The sequence below is a fragment of the Schistocerca nitens genome, chromosome 4 (assembly GCF_023898315.1).
Source record: "Schistocerca nitens isolate TAMUIC-IGC-003100 chromosome 4, iqSchNite1.1, whole genome shotgun sequence".
Taxonomy (NCBI): domain Eukaryota; kingdom Metazoa; phylum Arthropoda; class Insecta; order Orthoptera; family Acrididae; genus Schistocerca; species Schistocerca nitens.
This window is the reverse complement of record NC_064617.1, coordinates 658,851,778-658,870,985: the sequence shown is the minus strand read 5'-3', so window position 1 is coordinate 658,870,985 and position 19,208 is coordinate 658,851,778.

The following is a 19,208-nucleotide window of genomic DNA, read 5'->3' as shown; positions in this document are numbered from 1 at the left end:
CATACTTGTTACCACGGAGTTAAATACTAGATTCAACATGAATTTTCTTAGATAAAATACAGGGGGTGGACAAAAATATGGAAACACCAAAATCAACGCAATTCCATGCCTAATATTGTATAGAAGAACCATTGACATTAAAAACGTCTCCTGGTCGTCTTGGAATAGATAAATAAAGTTCCTGTATAGTTTTCAACGTAATATCATACCAGCTGTTCTCAAAAAGAGTAGAAAGTTTAGGCAACAACGATAGAGGTGGATAGCGGACACGCACCCTTCTCTCTAAAGCATACAACAAAGGCTCAATAATATTAAGATTGTTGGCCAGGAAAGACGCTACAATTCATCCTCGCGTTCACAAAATTGTGCTGGACGACTCGAGTTGTGTAAACAAGGGCTCTATTGCCATTGGGAAACATACTTTGTACCACAGGACGGATATTTTCAGCCGGAATGGTTACATGATCTTTGGTAATAATGCGACCTGGCGGAGGAACCATTGGTCCCATGGAATACCACGATATGGCTGCCCAAATCATTACCAGACACCACCATGGTTAAATCTTGGGAGGTAAAATGGGTCAGACGTTGGATAAAACACGACTCATCCGATCAAATGTTATTTTTCCATTGCTCCATAGTCGAGTTTTTATAACTTCGATCTACCTTTTACAGTCAATGGCATTTGGACCACTAGTGAGTGGTTTTGAAATTCCAGCCCGCTCTGCCATTTCCTGCATTGGTGGGCCCTTCGTTCTGGTTTATTCATGACTGGGTTCGCGAGTGCGACTGCAAGTTCTGCAGTGACTTTTGCACCTATCGTCCTGTTATTTTTCGTCTCAGGTCTCTTCAATGACCGTCCGTTACAGTCATTCAACACACACTTCTCGTTAGCATTGTGAAATGATGTTTCTCATGCTGTAATTATTCTCTTTGTGGTTCCGACGGGAATGATACGTGATGGGTTATAGTATACTCTCACGTGATGCTTGTTCTTGGGACTTGTTTAGAAGGGTTTCCCGCGATACGCTGCTAATTCAGGTTCCTCTGAATGTCCGTCACGATCCCCCACGGTTCAAACAATCCCGTTATCATTCGTCCTGGCCTTCTTTGTGTGCGTTCAATATCCTCCTGTATACATATTTGGTATGGGTCCCACATACTTGAACGGTATTCTAGGATGGATTGCACAAGTGTTTTGTAGGCAATCTCCTTTGTGGACCGTCATTCCGCCAATATGTTACCACTAATCTGAAGCTCACACTTGCTTTACCTAGGACTGACCATATTTAAACGTTCTAATATCATATCTATAGAAATTTTCAGACCTAAGTATTTTTATGAATTGTAGAATGCCGACTGTGAATTATTGGTACTGCAGTCACAAACTACGCTTTTGTGATTTGTGAAGTGCACATTTCTACATTTCTAAAGCAAGCCTTCAGTCTGTGCACCACTTTGAAATTTCATGAGTATGTGACTGAATATCTGTGGAGCTTTCCAGACGGTATATAGTTATAGTAAACTTCGTCATCTGCAAAAATTCTGAGGTTACCATTAAAATAACCCGCCATGTCGTTCACATAAAAGAATAACAGCAAGGGTACCAGCACACATCTCTGAGGCTCGCTTGAAAACACTTCGATATCTATCGATGTCTCTCCATCCAGGACAACATGCTGCGTCCTCCCCGAAAGAAATCATCAGTCCAGCCAGAAACTTCGTGTGGTACACTATATTGTCACGAAATATGTAATAAACTGTTCAAATGGTTCAAATGGCTCTGAGCACTATGCGACTTAACTTCTGAGGTCATCAGTCGCCTAGAACTAGAACAGTCGGTTCCAGACTGTAGCGCCTAGAACCGCACGGCCACTCAGGCCGGCTTAATAAACTGTATATGGCTGCAAAAGATACTTTTTTGCGTGATTTGACATCTCCCTCAGTTTCCTTGTCAGCATCTAACAGTCATTCGCAATCTGAAACAAGCTTATGTGAAGCAGATCCCGCCTTCTGTTCCATAGAGTCACATCATAGACCTCTCCAGCCGACAGCTGAAGAATCTTGAGACGACTGTGATGATAAAAATTCTGAATGGACTTCTGTAATTTCGGATAGTTCCATGGGGGACGTGTCACACTGTGCAGAGAACAACTTGAAGTAGACCCTGTATCAGCGGAAGAAGTCAAATCGTTCGTTAAGGCAAGCAGAAAATTTAAAAAGGTGTTATCCATCGCCAAAATATATAAATTGACAAAATCCTCATCAAGACAAAAGACACAAACGTACGGAAAAAATTACAAAGATTATCTCTAGCAATAGAAAAGAAAGCGGGATGCAAAATTGTGACATCATAGCATCTGTCATAAAATACCAACAGAACACAAAAGATTAACCAGACCTCCACAGACAACTCTATTTAACTGATACACGGAATCCACAACTCATTTACATGCAACTAAATCTGCAGAATTATCGAGAAAGAAACTATAGAGCAGTCAGCGCTGGGAATACACGATAACAAGCAGCAGTGATTGTGACCAAGACATTAATAGGTGCCATAATGCTGCAACAATTTACAGACGAAGACGTAGTGATCCTGAGGTCATATATGCAGACAGCATGTACGTGGACATAACAGGACACGTAATTACTGACTTCGATAAACTTGATAACGTTTTACGTTTCATGAGTGGAACTGGAGCGGAAGCATTGACAGTAATGCTCGAACAACAGTGGGGCACGAGAAAACTACTAATGGCAGGGGGAAAAACATGGAAGTATATCTGAGTGTTAGTAGTCTTTTTATCACGAACTAACAGTGTGACGTGACTACATACGGAAGTATTACTGGGAAAAGTAATATACAAGTTTTCCCAGAAATGTTGCAACGAACTTTGGGGGGTAGTACAGGTGCCTTGAGGAACAAATCGAGGATAAAGACCTGTGTCCGTAAACGTCTGCCAACGACGCTACAGAGCCTCGAAGTTAAAGGCGCCAGGACGAGCCAGTAGGCCATCTTTTCGGCAGCAGACTGGACTTTATGCAGTGACGGGCCGTAGGCTGAATGTCTCGCACTGTTGTTACTGCCACGATCGCCAGTGAAGAAGATGGAGCTAAAAGCTTAGTTGTCTCCTATGTAATCAATGTTCTGTCCCCTCGGTGAATGATGGTTTCGGACACTGATTTTCATTTGCTGTTTATTTTTTATGCTGTATACCGAAAAGCATTGGAGATTTTAGAGGTTTTCACCTGAAAAACTACGGATTGGAACAAATGCCCAAATCCGTCATCCAGCGAGGCAACAGTGCGTGGTATTCATAAGAGACAAGGGCTTTCTAAGCAGCAGCTAGCTACATCTCATTGGCGATCTTGGCTATCCGTCACGAACACTGAATAACAAACAATATTGACAGACGTCCCCCCTACGTCCCGTCAGTGTACGAAGTCACATTTGCTGCAGAAAAGATGGCCTAGTGGCAGGCGCTGGCGCCTGTAACTACGTCGCTCTGTAGCGTCGTTGGGTGGTTTTCTGGACACTGCTTCCTATGCTCGATTTGGTCTCCAAGATATCATCTACAAGCACTGGACGTTCGTCGTTAGATTTGTGGGACACCCTGTAGATCTATCTTTAACGACTGTCTCGTTCGATCACTGCGTAACTGGAAGTGCTGTGATGAAGCAAATTGATCGGATCATAAAATTATCACATTTAATAAAGTTGCAGCTCACTACATCAATCAGTGGTTTCGATGCTGTTAAATTCGCAGTCAATGAGAAAAAAAAAGTTGTTTTGAAAAATTTGGTAAATAAGAACTTGAACAAAACACGTAAATCTAACTGCCGGATTGACTTTAAAAAATATGGACACAGAACTTAATAGGGTGGTGCAAAATGAAACGGACATCGACACTTTCTTGACAGGCTATAAAACTGCTATAGGCACCGCATGCAAGGCAAGAAGGTCTTCATAGCAAAAGACCCATCTCGATGTGGATCTGAGAAGTGGTCGGTCCCATGGTGGACAGCCGAATTAACAATCTAGAGTACAAAAAGTAATGTGCAAGGCGACTGTATCAATGAAGAATGACATCACGACCTCATCATAGAGAAGTGTATCTTAAACAGAAGAAAGAATATGCATAGACAATTCGTAAATAAAAGCTACAGTGATGAAAGGAATATTGTAGTTGCACGTCTAGCGGCTCTCCATGGAATGCAGTTTATCGTTTAGCATGAGGATAAGTAAGGAAGGGTTGTTTCATTATGACGCTACAAAAACGAGGTAGTACGATTACATTAATTTTAGAGGATATATTGAACTACATGTTGGACTATTTCATACCAGTGGATAAAAAAGTCGAAGTTAATGAATATCAGAAACAAGATAGCGCTTTACCACAACAGCTGGAAGGACAAAAAGGTTAAGGGTTTAAACACATTAGGAAATTTGTGAAATACTGGAACAAATGGACCCTATAAAGACACCAAAAGAAAATGGCCTTCGTAGTATAATTCCACTTACAGTATTCAACACGTTGCTGCAATATGTAGCAATGGCCTACAATCGTTGCCTTCAAACTGGATGCTTTCCAAAACTATGGAAGAGAATGCAGCATAGGAATCACCAAGTTGCGCACAATGTCTTTTATCTACAAAAATGAAGATCATGGAGGAACTTTTAACAAATCTAATAATACATTTCATCTACTCCAGTGATCTTCTGCATAAAAATCTAACTGGTTTCACACTACAAAAAGGCGCGATTGACGCGTTAATGACAGTCAAAAGGTTTGTCATTATCAGTCCCGCAAGAAAAATGTGATCACGGTGAGTATGGATGTACCTCGTGGTTATAGTTAAACTGGCGGTATCCTGAGTGCTGCTGTGTGGGATGTATACATTGCAGGACGCTCATACGTTGTAGTCATGTTCATTAAACGTTCTTTGCTGAAAAAATAATAGACTTTCTACCACCAGGTGAAAATATGTCTCTATGGACAGTCTCAATGTGGTGTGCGTGCTGGAAGACAAGAGGAACTATCAAACACATAATGATGGTGGTCCTGGTACGTTTATTAGGAGGTGGTCAAAAATTACAACATGTGTTCATTATGGTCTTCGTACTCAGTAACATGCAGCATCCGTAACTCAGCACGAGCGACAGTTGCTCGCAGCATATCCAGGGTAATCAGAGCGTTATGTCGCCGTATACAACCCTTCAGATCAGGAAGAGTCTGGATCAGCCGTGATAGACACGATGATTCAAATATCCTCACAACCAGAAGGTATATGGATTTAAGTCGAGGAATTTGGAAAGACACCTCTTGAAATTGCCTAGAATTGTTGCGGTCGTTACGAATGTTTCTCAAAGCAAATCTTTCACTTTGCATGCTATATATAGTGTTGCTGCATGTTGCATGAAAATAGTGGTGTGTGTGGACATAGTTGCGTTCTTTTAAAGTTGAATCACGTGTTGCACAAGGAGATCCTTATAAAGTGCAGATGTCACTGTACACGTAACGGGACAGAGATGTGTCATCTCCCGAAGAAAAACGGACTGACGATGAACGAACTTGTGAAATCACGCCACACAGTAACACAAGCTGAGTGTAGTTAAGTTTCTGCACAGAACCTGGCGGAGCAGAACCCTATATGTGAGTGTTCTGTGAGGTCATGGCACAATGTAGACAAAAATGTGCCTCGTCCATCCAAAGAGTAGTTCCTTGGCCCATGCCATTCATTTCCTTGCGTGCCAAAAAACGAAGGGCAATGTCACGGCGCTGGAGCCTATCTTGGTGCTTCATTTCGTGCACATTCCGAGTCTTGTAAGCAAACCACTGCAATATCGTTTGAACTGTTGATTAGGGGGAGACACTTCCCGTGACACGCGTCGTGCAATGGGTGCAGAAAAGGGGGCGTACGTTGCATGTTCGGCTATAGCCATAACTACCTCATCAAAATCTTCCATGTGAGTGTGTCGCCTCCTTCTCACTGCTGCACCACTAAATTCATCTGTTTCTTTAACCCATTTACTAACAGGAGGCCTCTTCACAGATGTATCAGTCGGAGATATCCCCGTAATCCAGTGCTGCCATAACTGCCGTGTGATAAAACGGTCTGTGAATTTTAAAATTTTCCCGGCGAATTGACTGTTCAAACAAATTTCGGGCTTGCAGCCGGTCGTCGTTCAATACCTCGCACGATATTTCTGGCAGGTGCCCAGTTGAAATATCGTGCGCGGTATTGAACGACGACCGGCTGGAAGCAAAAAATTTGTTTGGAAAGTGAACGATCTTTATTCTCAATAGCATTGCGTTTCGTACGGAAAACTTCCACCTTCTTAACGCTTTACATTGAAGTTACTTCACGAATAAAATAAACACGCAGCGCCTAGCGACAACCAGCACACCACTGTGAAATCGGGAACATTTCATATTCTGACTGCTTACAGTGCCAGATTTCCAACTGGTGAGAGGAGTGGAATTATACTTTTTTCAGCATACTCCCCAGGCGCACGCATTACTTATCACACCTACGATATTACAGCGTACTGCAATGTATACAGTTCGCATTGCAGCGCCATCTGCATTGAAATACCGTGTTGAGAAACACCCTATACAAGGAGCCTTCGACACAGCTTGGAGGCTTAGGATTTTAAAAATGTGAATCTGAATGTCCAGTGAAACTATAAAATTTGTCACACAGCTACTTTAGCCTCAGAATCTGAACGTTAACTGTCAACAACTTTCGAAGAGATAACAGCGATCAAAAGACGTCCACAAGGGTCTTGTTGCAATACAGGTGTATGGAATGTATTATATTACTCGTTAATTCACTTACTCTCATGACGTTTTTGGGGACAATCTACTTCTACTTACTAAAGGATAACTTGGACCAAAAACAACAAACTCAATTTAAACGAATAGAAATCAAAAGCTACGACTATTAAAAGGCATCACTCAAAACTAACATTTTTCTTAAGAATAAAAAACTTCAAGAGATGGATCACCTAAATTACTTGGAACTCATTTTGGTGAATTTTCAATCAACAAACACATTCAACACACAGCAGACGGTACAGCTTTAATCAACACTCTCTCAAGATCAACTAGACTCAACCGTGGTCTGCGGACTGAAGAGCTACAAACTATTTGCTAAGGAGTAGTATTACCTGTATTATCCTACAGCTCGTCGGTGTCTAGAACCACTAGAACGACAATATCACAGCATCAAAATTAATAAAGTGCAACGATTAATCAATTTAAACATAGTGGAATATAACTGGACGACATCCAATGAAGTGCTCTGTGTCTTATCCGTATATGACGAGTAAAATTCCTGATAATGGTATTGTAACTGGAGATGACTTCAACTTGCCATCTGTAAAATGGGAGAGTCACGAATCTGCAACTGATGTCAGAGATAAGGAGTCGTGTGAGATTCTTGTAAATATTTCGTCTGAAAATCACTTCAGCAACGCTTGAGACTAATGTCTTGGACCTCCTAGTAACTAACTAAACCGAACCTTTCGTATCGTTTTACGCAGAAGAGGGAGTCTGTGATCATAAGGCTATTATGGCAGTAATGGCTATGGATATCACAAGGAGTGTTGTGAAAGGTAGGAGAATATATTTGGTTAGAGAGGGTAACAGGAGATAAATAACAGGGTATCTAAGAAGTCAACATCAAATGACGAAAATGTGGAGCACAAATTGGTAACACCCAAATGCATTGTACAAGCCAAGTACGTGCCGAGCAAGGTTGACAGGGATGGAAAAGACTCAGTGTGGTTCAATAGCCGTGTTAGATAAAGTTACTGCTAAAGCAAAGAGAGCTTCAACTTCGAATTAATTCGAAGTCCAAGCATGGTAGAAAAACAGAATCTGAATAAAGCCAAAATTAATAAGAGCAAAACAGTGTGATAAGCACTCAATGGATTTCGAAGTAAAGTTGTACCAAACGATATGACTAAAAATCCTAAGAGATTTTGGTCTCATACTAAGTCAACAAATGAATCGAAATCATCTATTTAATCTCTCAGTGAGCATGCTCTACGAAAAATAAAAAAGACAGGTAGAAGGCCGAAGTACTGAACTCGTTCCCCTGTAACTGTTTCAGCGCAGAAGACCGTAACCCAATTATTCTTTTCAATCATCATTCGAATGCCCGAATGGCAGATATTGAGGTAACAATAGCCGAATAGAAAATTAATGAAAACTGTTCCACGATGGAAAACCTACTGGATCGAATGAGATAACTATACGATTCTACTAAGACTGTGTAAAAGTACGTGTTCCGCTTTTAACAATAGTTTATCGAAGGTCAGTGGACGAACGCAGTGTTCCTAGCAACTGGAAAAACAGTAGGTCATTCCCGTTTCCAAGTAAAGCTGTCAGAGAGAGGAGAAAAATTGTTAGGCCTATATTGTGGACGTCAACCTGTTGTTGAGATATGGAACACGTTTATGCTCACGCATAATGGTGTTTTGCAGAAAGAAAATCTTCACAACAAAATCAACATGGATTCCGCAAACAGACGTTCTGTGAAATTAATGTAGTGTTACTTGATTTCCGGAAGGCATTCGATACAGTTCCACACTGTGATATAGTGAAAATAATTCGAGCTTACGGAGAAGCGTATCAAACTTGTGATTGTATATCGAACTTGCAAACAGAACTTAACACGTTGTTCTTAATGGTACAAAATTAGTAAAGGTAAAGATAATTTTGAGTGTTACAAGGCTGCTACTATTTAAAGTTTATATAATGATGTAGTGGATGACGCTGCTGCCTACAGGATAGTTGCTGCGCTAGAAGATTGCAGTGATATGGTGCAGGACTCAGATGGCTCTGAACACTATGGGACTTAACATCTGAGGTCATCAGTCCCCTAACCTAAGGACATCACACACATCCACGCCCAAGGCAGGATTCGAACCGCTCGGCCACAGCGGACGGCTGCTGCGGGAGCTGCAAAGGATCGTCGACTCTACCAAGGACTGACTGTTGACCCTGAACTAAAATAAATGTATTCGCATCGCGTACACATAGTGCAAGAGATCTATTACTGTTCGATTACACTACTGATGATAAATCACAGGAGACACTAACTACTATAAAATACCAAGGACTGTCCAGAGCGACATAGAGTGGAATAACTACACAAAACCAATAGTAGGAAAAGCAGACTCCAGGCTGATAATCATTCGAAAACCTTAAGAAAATGTAATTCATCCAAGATAGAAGTCGCTGAAAACTGCTTGTTCGATAGATTCGCGACTGTTGCGCATTAGTGTGGGACCTTTGATAAATAGGATTCATAGAAACGAGATACAGAAGATCCAACGAAGAGCGGCGTGTTTCATCACGGAATCGCTTACTCGCTGGGAGAGCGTTACAGATATTTTCTGTTGAAATTTCGGAAACATACGTTCCAAGAAGAGTCGGGAAACACATCATTTAAAACTAGATACGTCTCACGAAATGACCACGACGAGGGAATAAGAGGTATTAGTTGTCGTACGGAGCTTTACCAACGATTATTTTTTTACTCGCCATTTGTGAACGAACAGAAAATGACGGAAAATAAGTCGGGACTAAAAATATCCTCCTCCACCCACTCTAAGGTGGCTTGCGGTATGTGGATCTGGTTGTAGATGTAGAACGCCGCAGATAATACGTTTCGGATCCTTCAATCTATAAATATTTTAGAAGTGGATGTACGTCTATATGTATGTATGGGGTTTTCCACGTCTTCTCCAAAAACTACTGGACCAATTTCAGCCAATTGTGGCACTCATATTTCACATCGTATAGAAAGACTCGCTGGGGGGGGGGGGGGGGGGAGGGGGGTAAGATCTGCATAACTAACATAGGACAGGGATGAGGATGAATGAGAGCACTTAGAGACTTGCGACGAAGATTAAACATGGTTTCAGAACTTTATCAAACATTTACTAGCAGACGCATTACACGTATCGAAAGGGTGATCTAATGTTTTCTAGTTTCATGATTACTGAGATTTTAAATGCGAGATGGTTGGGTGAAAACTTCGATAAGTTGCTGTGTTTTTCTATAAAATACCGACTAGTCCATGCTACTCTGAAGTTACAGTTTCGGTAGTCACACGCACACACAGTCACCCAGAATAGCCAGCTTACGGTAACTATCCAAACCTGTTACTACAAAGATTACAACATAGATGATCTGTGGCACAATGCTCACTCATATCTTCCACAGTGCGATCCCTTGAAAGGTTCAGTTCTCGGTCCCAATTAGCAGAATACACCACGCAGATTTTAGTTCACTCAGAATTGACAGTTTACGCAGAAAAACCAAAATTTCGTTGGTTTTTACTCACTCTTTCGCGATTACTTAGCAGCATTCAAAGTTCAAATTTAATTACACTTATTAAAAGCTCATAATACCCTACACACACTAACTACATGGTGCCTGAGCTCTGAATTATCTTTAGACTCCACATAGCAATTCTTGTAGACTACAAAAACAAGCGAATTTATTGTCTTCCTATTGCCAGAGATATGTTGCAGGCAGGGCAATATCAAAATTAAACCGCGCTATCCCGTGTATTTCACATTGTACGAAACGGAACTTAATAGCTTTACTGACCAATTTCATATACGAACAAATTCATAAAAGCCACAAATATCATTACCTCTCTCTTTAAATAACTGAGTTATCTTAATGTGTTTCTTGTGTCGCGAGTATCGGAAACTGGCTAATTTCTGTAGAAATTGTAAACAGCCTTTCGCCCCCTGTATTTTACCCCAGCTACCTTCAGAATTTCAAAGAGAGTATTCCAGTCAACATTGGCAAAAGCTTTGTCTAAGTCTACAAATCCTATAAACGTAGCTTTTTCTTTCTTTAACCTTACTTCTAAGATAAGTCGTAGGATCAGTACGCTTTACGTGTTCCTTCATTTCTCCAGAATTCAAAATCATCATCCTCGGGGTCAACTTCTACCAGTTTTTCCATACTTCTGTGCTGAATTCATGTTACTGCTCTGCAACCATGACTTATAAGCTAATAGTGATGTAAAAAGGCAAATGCTTTCTTTGGAAATGAAATTATTACATTATTCTTGAAGGATGAAGCCTGCACATCAGGTGGAAGAGTTCTATGATGGCTACCTCCCTCAGGGCTATCAGCAGTTCTGATGGAATGTCATCTACTCCCAGAGCCTTGTTTCGACTTAAATCTTACAGTCCTCTGTGAAATTCCTCTGGCAATATCATACCTCCCATCTTATTTTCATCGAAGTCCTTTTTCATTTCTATATTACCTTCAAGTTGATCTCCGTTGTATGGACCTTCCACGTATAAACAGATTTGTTTATACATCCTTATAGGTTATCCAAGTCTGCACAACGCGATCGCGATTCTTAAATAGATGTATTTGTTCTCTGTTTTCTATTTAGATAACCTGAAGATGCCTAAATAAGGCGAAACGCGTCGCTGAAAAATAAAAAAACCTAAAATTACAACCAAGACTGTTTTTAACCAATACTGTTAAGCACTGGTTTGCTGTTATGCCACATATGAACTGGAAGAATTTCTATAGTTACATTTTCGTTTCTCTTAACTATATGGGTAATTTATTTTATCCCTCCACAGAGTCTCTCAATCAGTCTCTTAAACATCTAATATGCTATTTGACATATAAAGTTGTACTACTGTGATGGGCGTTCCCTTTGTGTCTATCTTGGCTACAGTAATGCGTTCACTATACCGTTCATTGTAGCTTATCTGCATTCCTATTTTCTTAATGAGTATTACGCCTACTCCTCCGTTATCCCTATTTGTTTTTGTAATTATGGCCCTGTACTCACCTGATGAGGAGTCCTGTTCGTCCTGCCACCGAACTTCACTGATTCCGACTATATCTAACATAAGCATCTCCATTCCGCTTTTTAAGTTTTTCAACCTGCCAGGATTAAGGGAAGTAACTTTCCACATTCCGATTCGTAGAACGCCAGGTTTACTTCTCCTGCTGAAGATATCCTCTTGCGTAGTTCCCAACAGCAGATTCGAATGGGGGACTATTTTACCTTTGGAATATTTTACCCATGAGAATGTCATCATCACTTAATCAGACAGCAGAGCTGTACTCCCTCAGGAAAGATTACAGTTCCAGGTTCTCCTTGCTTTTAGCCTTTTACAGAACCAGCCCAGCAAGGACATTTTCGTAGATGACAACGCCAGATCAGTCAATCATCCAGACTGTTACCCCTGCAACTACTGGAGGCTGCTGACCTTCTTTAGGAACCACACTTATGTCTGACCTCTCAACCGATATCTCACCACTGTGCCAGCACCTGCAGTTCAGCTATCTTTATCGCTTAGGTACACAAGCCAGCCCCCAATGGCAAGATGTAGGGTTTATTAGGTTAAATATAATAATTAGTTCCTCTTATTAGTCACATCTGGTTATCTTTATGTCACTATATCAAAAGTAATAAATCATTTTTCATCACAACAAAATGCCCTTTTATGATCAGTACAAATTATACCTCTCTTAAAGCATATCTAGTGCTCTTTACATCTTCAATATCCGTTATCCATTTTTCAACATAACAAAACACTCGTATGCAATTAGTTATCTTATTCCAAAATTAATCTCCACATACTACACTCCTGGAAATTGAAATAAGAACACCGTGAATTCATTGTCCCAGGAAGGGGAAACTTTATTGACACATTACTGGGGCCAGATACATCACATGATCACACTGACAGAACCACAGGCACATAGACACAGGCAACAGAGCATGCACAATGTCGGCACTAGTACAGTGTATATCCACCTTTCGCAGCAATGCAGGCTGCTATTCTCCCATGGAGACGATCGTAGAGATGCTGGATGTAGTCCTGTGGAACGGCTTGCCATGTCATTTCCACCTGGCGCCTCAGTTGGACCAGCGTTCGTGCTGGACGTGCAGACCGCGTGAGACGACGCTTCATCTAGTCCCAAACATGCTCAATGGGGGACAGATCCGGAGATCTTGCTGGCCAGGGTAGTTGACTTACACCTTCTAGAGCACGTTGGGTGGCACGGGATACATGCGGACGTGCATTGTCCTGTTGGAACAGCAAGTTCCCTTGCCGGTCTAGGAATGGTAGAACGATGGGTTCGATGACGGTTTGGATGTACCGTGCACTATTCAGTGTCCCCTCGACGATCACCAGTGGTGTACGGCCAGTGTAGGAGATCGCTCCCCACACCATGATGCCGGGTGTTGGCCCTGTGTGCCTCGGTCGTATGCAGTCCTGATTGTGGCGCTCACCTGCACGGCGCCAAACACGCATACGACCATCATTGGCACCAAGGCAGAAGCGACTCTCATCGCTGAAGACGACACGTCTCCATTCGTCCCTCCATTCACGCCTGTCGCGACACCACTGGAGGCGGGCTGCACGATGTTGGGGCGTGAGCGGAAGACGGCCTAACGGTGTGCGGGACCGTAGCCCAGCTTCATGGAGACGGTTGCGAATGGTCCTCGCCGATACCCCAGGAGCAACAGTGTCCCTAATTTGCTGGGAAGTGGCGGTGCGGTCCCCTACGGCACTGCGTAGGATCCTACGGTCTTGGCGTGCATCCGTGCGTCGCTGCGGTCCGGTCCCAGGTCCACGGGCACGTGCACCTTCCGCCGACCACTGGCGACAACATCGATGTACTGTGGAGACCTCACGCCCCACGTGTTGAGCAATTCGGCGGTACGTCCACCCAGCCTCCCGCATGCACACTATACGCCCTCGCTCAAAGTCCGTCAACTGCACATACGGTTCACGTCCACGCTGTCGCGGCATGCTACCAGTGTTAAAGACTGCGATGGAGCTCCGTATGCCATGGCAAACTGGCTGACACTGACGGCGGCGGTGCACAAATGCTGCGCAGCTAGCGCCATTCGACGGCCAACACCGCGTTTCCTGGTGTGTCCGCTGTGCCGTGCGTGTGTTCATTGCTTGTACAGCCCTCTCGCAGTGTCCGGAGCAAGTATGGTGGGTCTGACACACCGGTGTCAATGTGTTCTTTTTTCCATTTCCAGGAGTGTATTTACTACGTTACTTTATGTGTCACATCCAATTAATCTTTGTACCACTATTTCAGTACTCATGACTTATTTTTCGTTGTGAAAACATACATCTTAACAAAAATTCCCTTATCACTTATTTCATCACTAATTACTTTTTCATCAACTACATTAGTTATTTCTACCCTCCAAAGTACATTTATCATTTTTGTCTCATCTGAACACTCTTTATGTTCTTAAAATGGCTTCAACAAAACAACACCCCCTAATACTTCTAATATGTTAGAGATGATAGATATAGTTCAGAATGATAGAAGAAGATTAACCATAAGAGGTGTGATTGGAAAATTTTAAGATTGGATCCGCTGGTTTGGCGGGCAGGTACACCGAGGGTGGAGAGTGAGTCATTGCCTTGTCCTTGAATGCCCTCTGACAGGAAACTGCATTTCCTTTATTCAGTTCGTTGTGGCAGCTAATTGAGTGCAGGTCTGTTAGGGCTTGTTGCTGGATTCTGTCTGTGTGAAAATGGACGTAAAAACGGAGCAACGAGTTTGTGTGAAATTTTGTTTTAAAACCAGGAAATCAGTTTCTGAGACTTACGAACTATTAAAAACAGCTTTCGGAGATAACTGTACGAGCCAGTCAAATGTTTTTGTCCGGTTCAACAGATTTAAACATGGCATCGAATCATTTGAAGATGAACCACATTCTGGCCGTCCTTCCACCTCAAAAAAAGGAATGAAAATGTTGTGAAAATTCGCGACTTGATCGTAGACTTACAATTATGGAGGTGGCTGATGAACTTAATTTAAGTTTCTATGCAGTTCATTCAATTTTAACTGAAGATCTGAACATGCATCAAGTGACAGCAAAATTCGTTCCAGGAATGTTGTCAAGTGACCAGAGACAATACCGACTTCAAGTGTGCCAAGAACTGATTAATCGGACTATAAATGACCCAGATTTGTAAAATAGGGTAATTGCAGGTGACGAATCGTGGGTATTTGGATATGATCCTGAAACCAAAGTGCAGTCTTCGTAGTGGAAGATTCCAGGTTCGCCATTACCAAAGAAAGCACTGGAATAATCAGTCGAAGCTGAAGACAATGTCTGTGACTTTTTCGATTCTAGCAATATTGTGCATCATGAATTTACCCCTGGAGGACAGACAATTAACCAGGAATACTACAAATGTGTCCTTGATCGTTTGCGCCAAAAGTACGGAAGAACAGGCCTGCACTGTGGAAAGACAGGAATTGGGTGCTACACCATGACAATGCTCCAGTTCCTCGTGCCTTCTCCATCGTTGAATTTTTGACCAAATTCAAAATTATTGTGCTTCCTCATCCGCCATATTCGCCTGATTTGGCCCTGCGGACTTCTATCTGTTTCCTAAACTGAAATTTTCACTGAAAGGGACGCGGTTTGACTCGACTGAAGACATCCAGGCAAATACGGAGAACGTCCTTAACGCACTTAAGGAAACAAATGTCCAGGAATGTTTCCAAAAGTGGAAATACCGTTGGAGTCGGTGTGTTCGTCAGAATGAGACTATTTGGAAGTAGATGCATCACAGTGGCATGTAAATACCACCATTGTACAATTACAAGCCCATTCTTAAAACTTTCAAACCTCGTATGAAAGGAAAATTAAATAATATTGCCAGTAACTCGCACTCGAGTCACCTAGCATTGCAAAGAGTGGACTACCCTTTAGGGTTATTATTCTTAGCTTCTATCTAATTTACAAGACTATCCCACTTTTTCTTCTGTTTTATTTCGGACCATTACTAATTCCCCTGCACGCACCCACACTTCACCACATGCTTTCTAACCTTGCAACTCTTCGTTTTGTCTACTCTGTCTGACAGAAATATTGTTCCTTTTCACAACTGATTCCTTTTTCCTACAAAATGGTACAATAATTTTAATTTATTTTCGGAACCACAGGGTCTTCAATAAAATTTCCTTTGTGTTTAGTAAAATCAGCATGTCAGTGCTCAATCCAGGAATTATCAGGAAGTTGTGATACAACAGGATACCATTTATGTGAATACATTTATGTAAATTAGAGCCAGATAGTGGTCATTAACCAAACATTTTTCCAGAAAGAATACGAAATGGATTACCTCTGACAGAATTCCCGTTCAACTATTTCACAACTCGATCCCTTTTAAAGGTTCAGTTCTTGGTACTAGCTACCACAATACATCACACAGATTTCAGTTCATTCAAAAGTCACAGTTTACACAGAAAAACCAGAATTTCGTTTGCTTTTAGTAACTTTTTCATAATTTTTTTACACCATGTGGCGGGGCCGGTTAAGGTCTGTGGCGTAAATGTTTGATCACTGTCTCGCCGTACTGTGTACTATACAAGTTCCACCTACGGCGTCTGGTCACCAGCCCGTTTCTCTGCATATGTAGATACTGTTCTGATGACGTTAAAAGCAGCGTTGAAGAAAAACGCCGTCAATACTTACGTTTGCAAAGTCCGCGTAAACTCTGGTAGCAAGCTATCCTGTAATATTTTATAATAATTTTCGTGTGGAGGGCGATTGCTTCATTTCTTTAGAAAATTGTCAAAATTCTGCAACATGTTCTTTTATTTCTTTAGGTTCAAAATAAAACTTACCATCAGCCCATGTTTAATTAACGAATGACATTACTGTCCTCAGATCACAGTTCAGACAACCCAGTATACAAACAAGGCAGCCAGGAATGTGCTTAAGCCCAACCTGAAATATCACGCTATTTACAGTCATTACTCCGCTACAATATACGAGTTTCACCTTCTGTCTTTCTTCTTCAGTGGATTTCTAATAAAGAAACTGCTCGCAAAATATTCCATAGACGAATATGAAACATGCCACGCGGAATTCTACAAAGGTCGAAAGTTCATACACGTTTATCTTTCCAACAGATCACTTCACAAAGCTCAGATTTTCACAAACTGTCCGTAAATGCAACTGTTTTCACAGCAATACAATCTGGACTCGAGATACCAGTAACTTCTTCATTTTACTCATAACGTAGACCGACTCGTCCAACATGACCTGCACGTCCGATAGCTAGCCAGCGACTCCTGGTTCAAATGGTTCTGAGCACTATGCGACTTAACTTCTGAGGTCATCAGTCGCCTAGAACTTAGAACTAATTAAACCTAACTAACCTAAGGACATCACACACATCCATGCCCGAGGCAGGATTCGAACCTGCGACCGTAGCGGTCGCTCGGTTCCAGACTGTAGCGCCTAGAACCGCACGGCCACTCCGGCCGGCCCAGCGACTCCTGTTCAGTCTGCTTCTCTCCCAGTACAACTACTTACCAGTGCGCGGGGACTGCTTAACTCTGATTGGTTGACCAAAATCACCAGCCAATCAGAAATATCCTTCGAGAATATTCTCGCACCAAAACTGTCCTACGTCAATCACTATTCCCAGTTGCATTTATGTCATTTCAATATGCAAATATTAAAATAATCTTTAACAAAACCAAACGAAAGGAAGACTAAACTTGAAATTAATTTAGAAACTTACTACTCTGCTAACGGCTATTCTGGCTGCCTTCTTACAAAAGCAAGTACCCTAAGACATACGTCATCAGCAATGTGGGTAAAACACAACTTTCCCACGACACAGTTACGTAATTGTGTAACATGAGATAATATTGAATTTTTTCCCACACACACACTCTCACTCATTCTCATTTACTCACACAACAACACATTAAATAAATACTGATGTTTTCTGAATTTTATATGACGAAAATTTCCAAATAGTTAACGTTTTTTTTAATTATGAAATTCTAAACAAATTGACCTAACGTGCTGTGAGCTTCAGTAATGATTCCATACGTTATTAAAAGACAAACTGTTATGAAGCCTAACTGACTTTAATCTTAAAAGTGTCGGTTTGGGCTGTTTTAGGTAATTTTCTCTAACTCTGAAAGTATGCCAGCTAGAAAACTGAGATTTTTACACAATCTTCTTTTTAATAACAAAGGTCAGTATACTGACTTTTAACCAAATAGATTAATATTTAATATAGTTTATTTAGATTCTTAGGGGCTTGATTATTCTGTCGCCCGAACTGACGCAGGTTACCGTTTCCCATGGCTAGGCTAGCGACAGGTGCGAATGAGTCACGCTAAGATTCAAGCGGCTGTTTCTATCACCGCCAACGGTTCCAAATCTACTAGCCGTACTGCAAAGTAGCGCAATGAATGCTATTGCGTATTGTCTCGTGACGTTGTAACCACTCGAAGTTCAAATTTAATTCATAATTCTGCAAAATTATTACACTTATTCACATCTAATACACACGCCCTATCACCATGGTGCCTGAACTCTTAACTGCCTTTAGACTCCACACAGAAATTTTTTTACACTACATAACACATTTGAATGTATTGGCTTCTGACTAGATGAGACTCTTGGTAGCCAATTCAATATCAGAATTAAAACACGCTGTTCCACATATTTTACGTTGCATCAAACGCAACTTAATAGCTTTACTGAGCAATTTAGTAAATGAACGTATTCAGAAAACCCACAAATATCAGATTACTTTTTCATAAAATAACTGAATTATTGTTGTGTGCTTTCTGTGTCCCAAGCACCATAAAGTGACGAATTACTCTTTACATATTTCCCCTTAGTGTATGATAAACTCTTCCTGTTCAGACACATTTCTCACGCTACAGTTTACTCAGTTAATTGATATAAAATATTTATTCATTGTATTACTTGATATTCACACCTCCATTAAGTCTATGAACTAATAATATTAAATCGGCAATAGTTAATAAAAAAACACAATGTTCACATTTGATAAAGTTTAGTTCCCAGAATATGTAATTCCGCACATATTACAAAAGCTGTCACCCATTATCTATATGAAGCTACCTGCTATTGTCCGACTTCTATAAGCGCCATGCAAGGCGATACCCTTCAAGCTGCTTATGATACTTGCCGTCAGCGTATACTGACAAATTAATCAGAAACAGAAGGTACTAAGCAGATTTTCAGGGATGACACAATCGACAGCAATATTTGAAGAATATGTTACTACGAGGAAACAAATTGGCCACTGCGTTTTATAACATCTATACCAACAACCAACCACTACCAGAGCTCTCGAGTTTTCTTAATGCGGA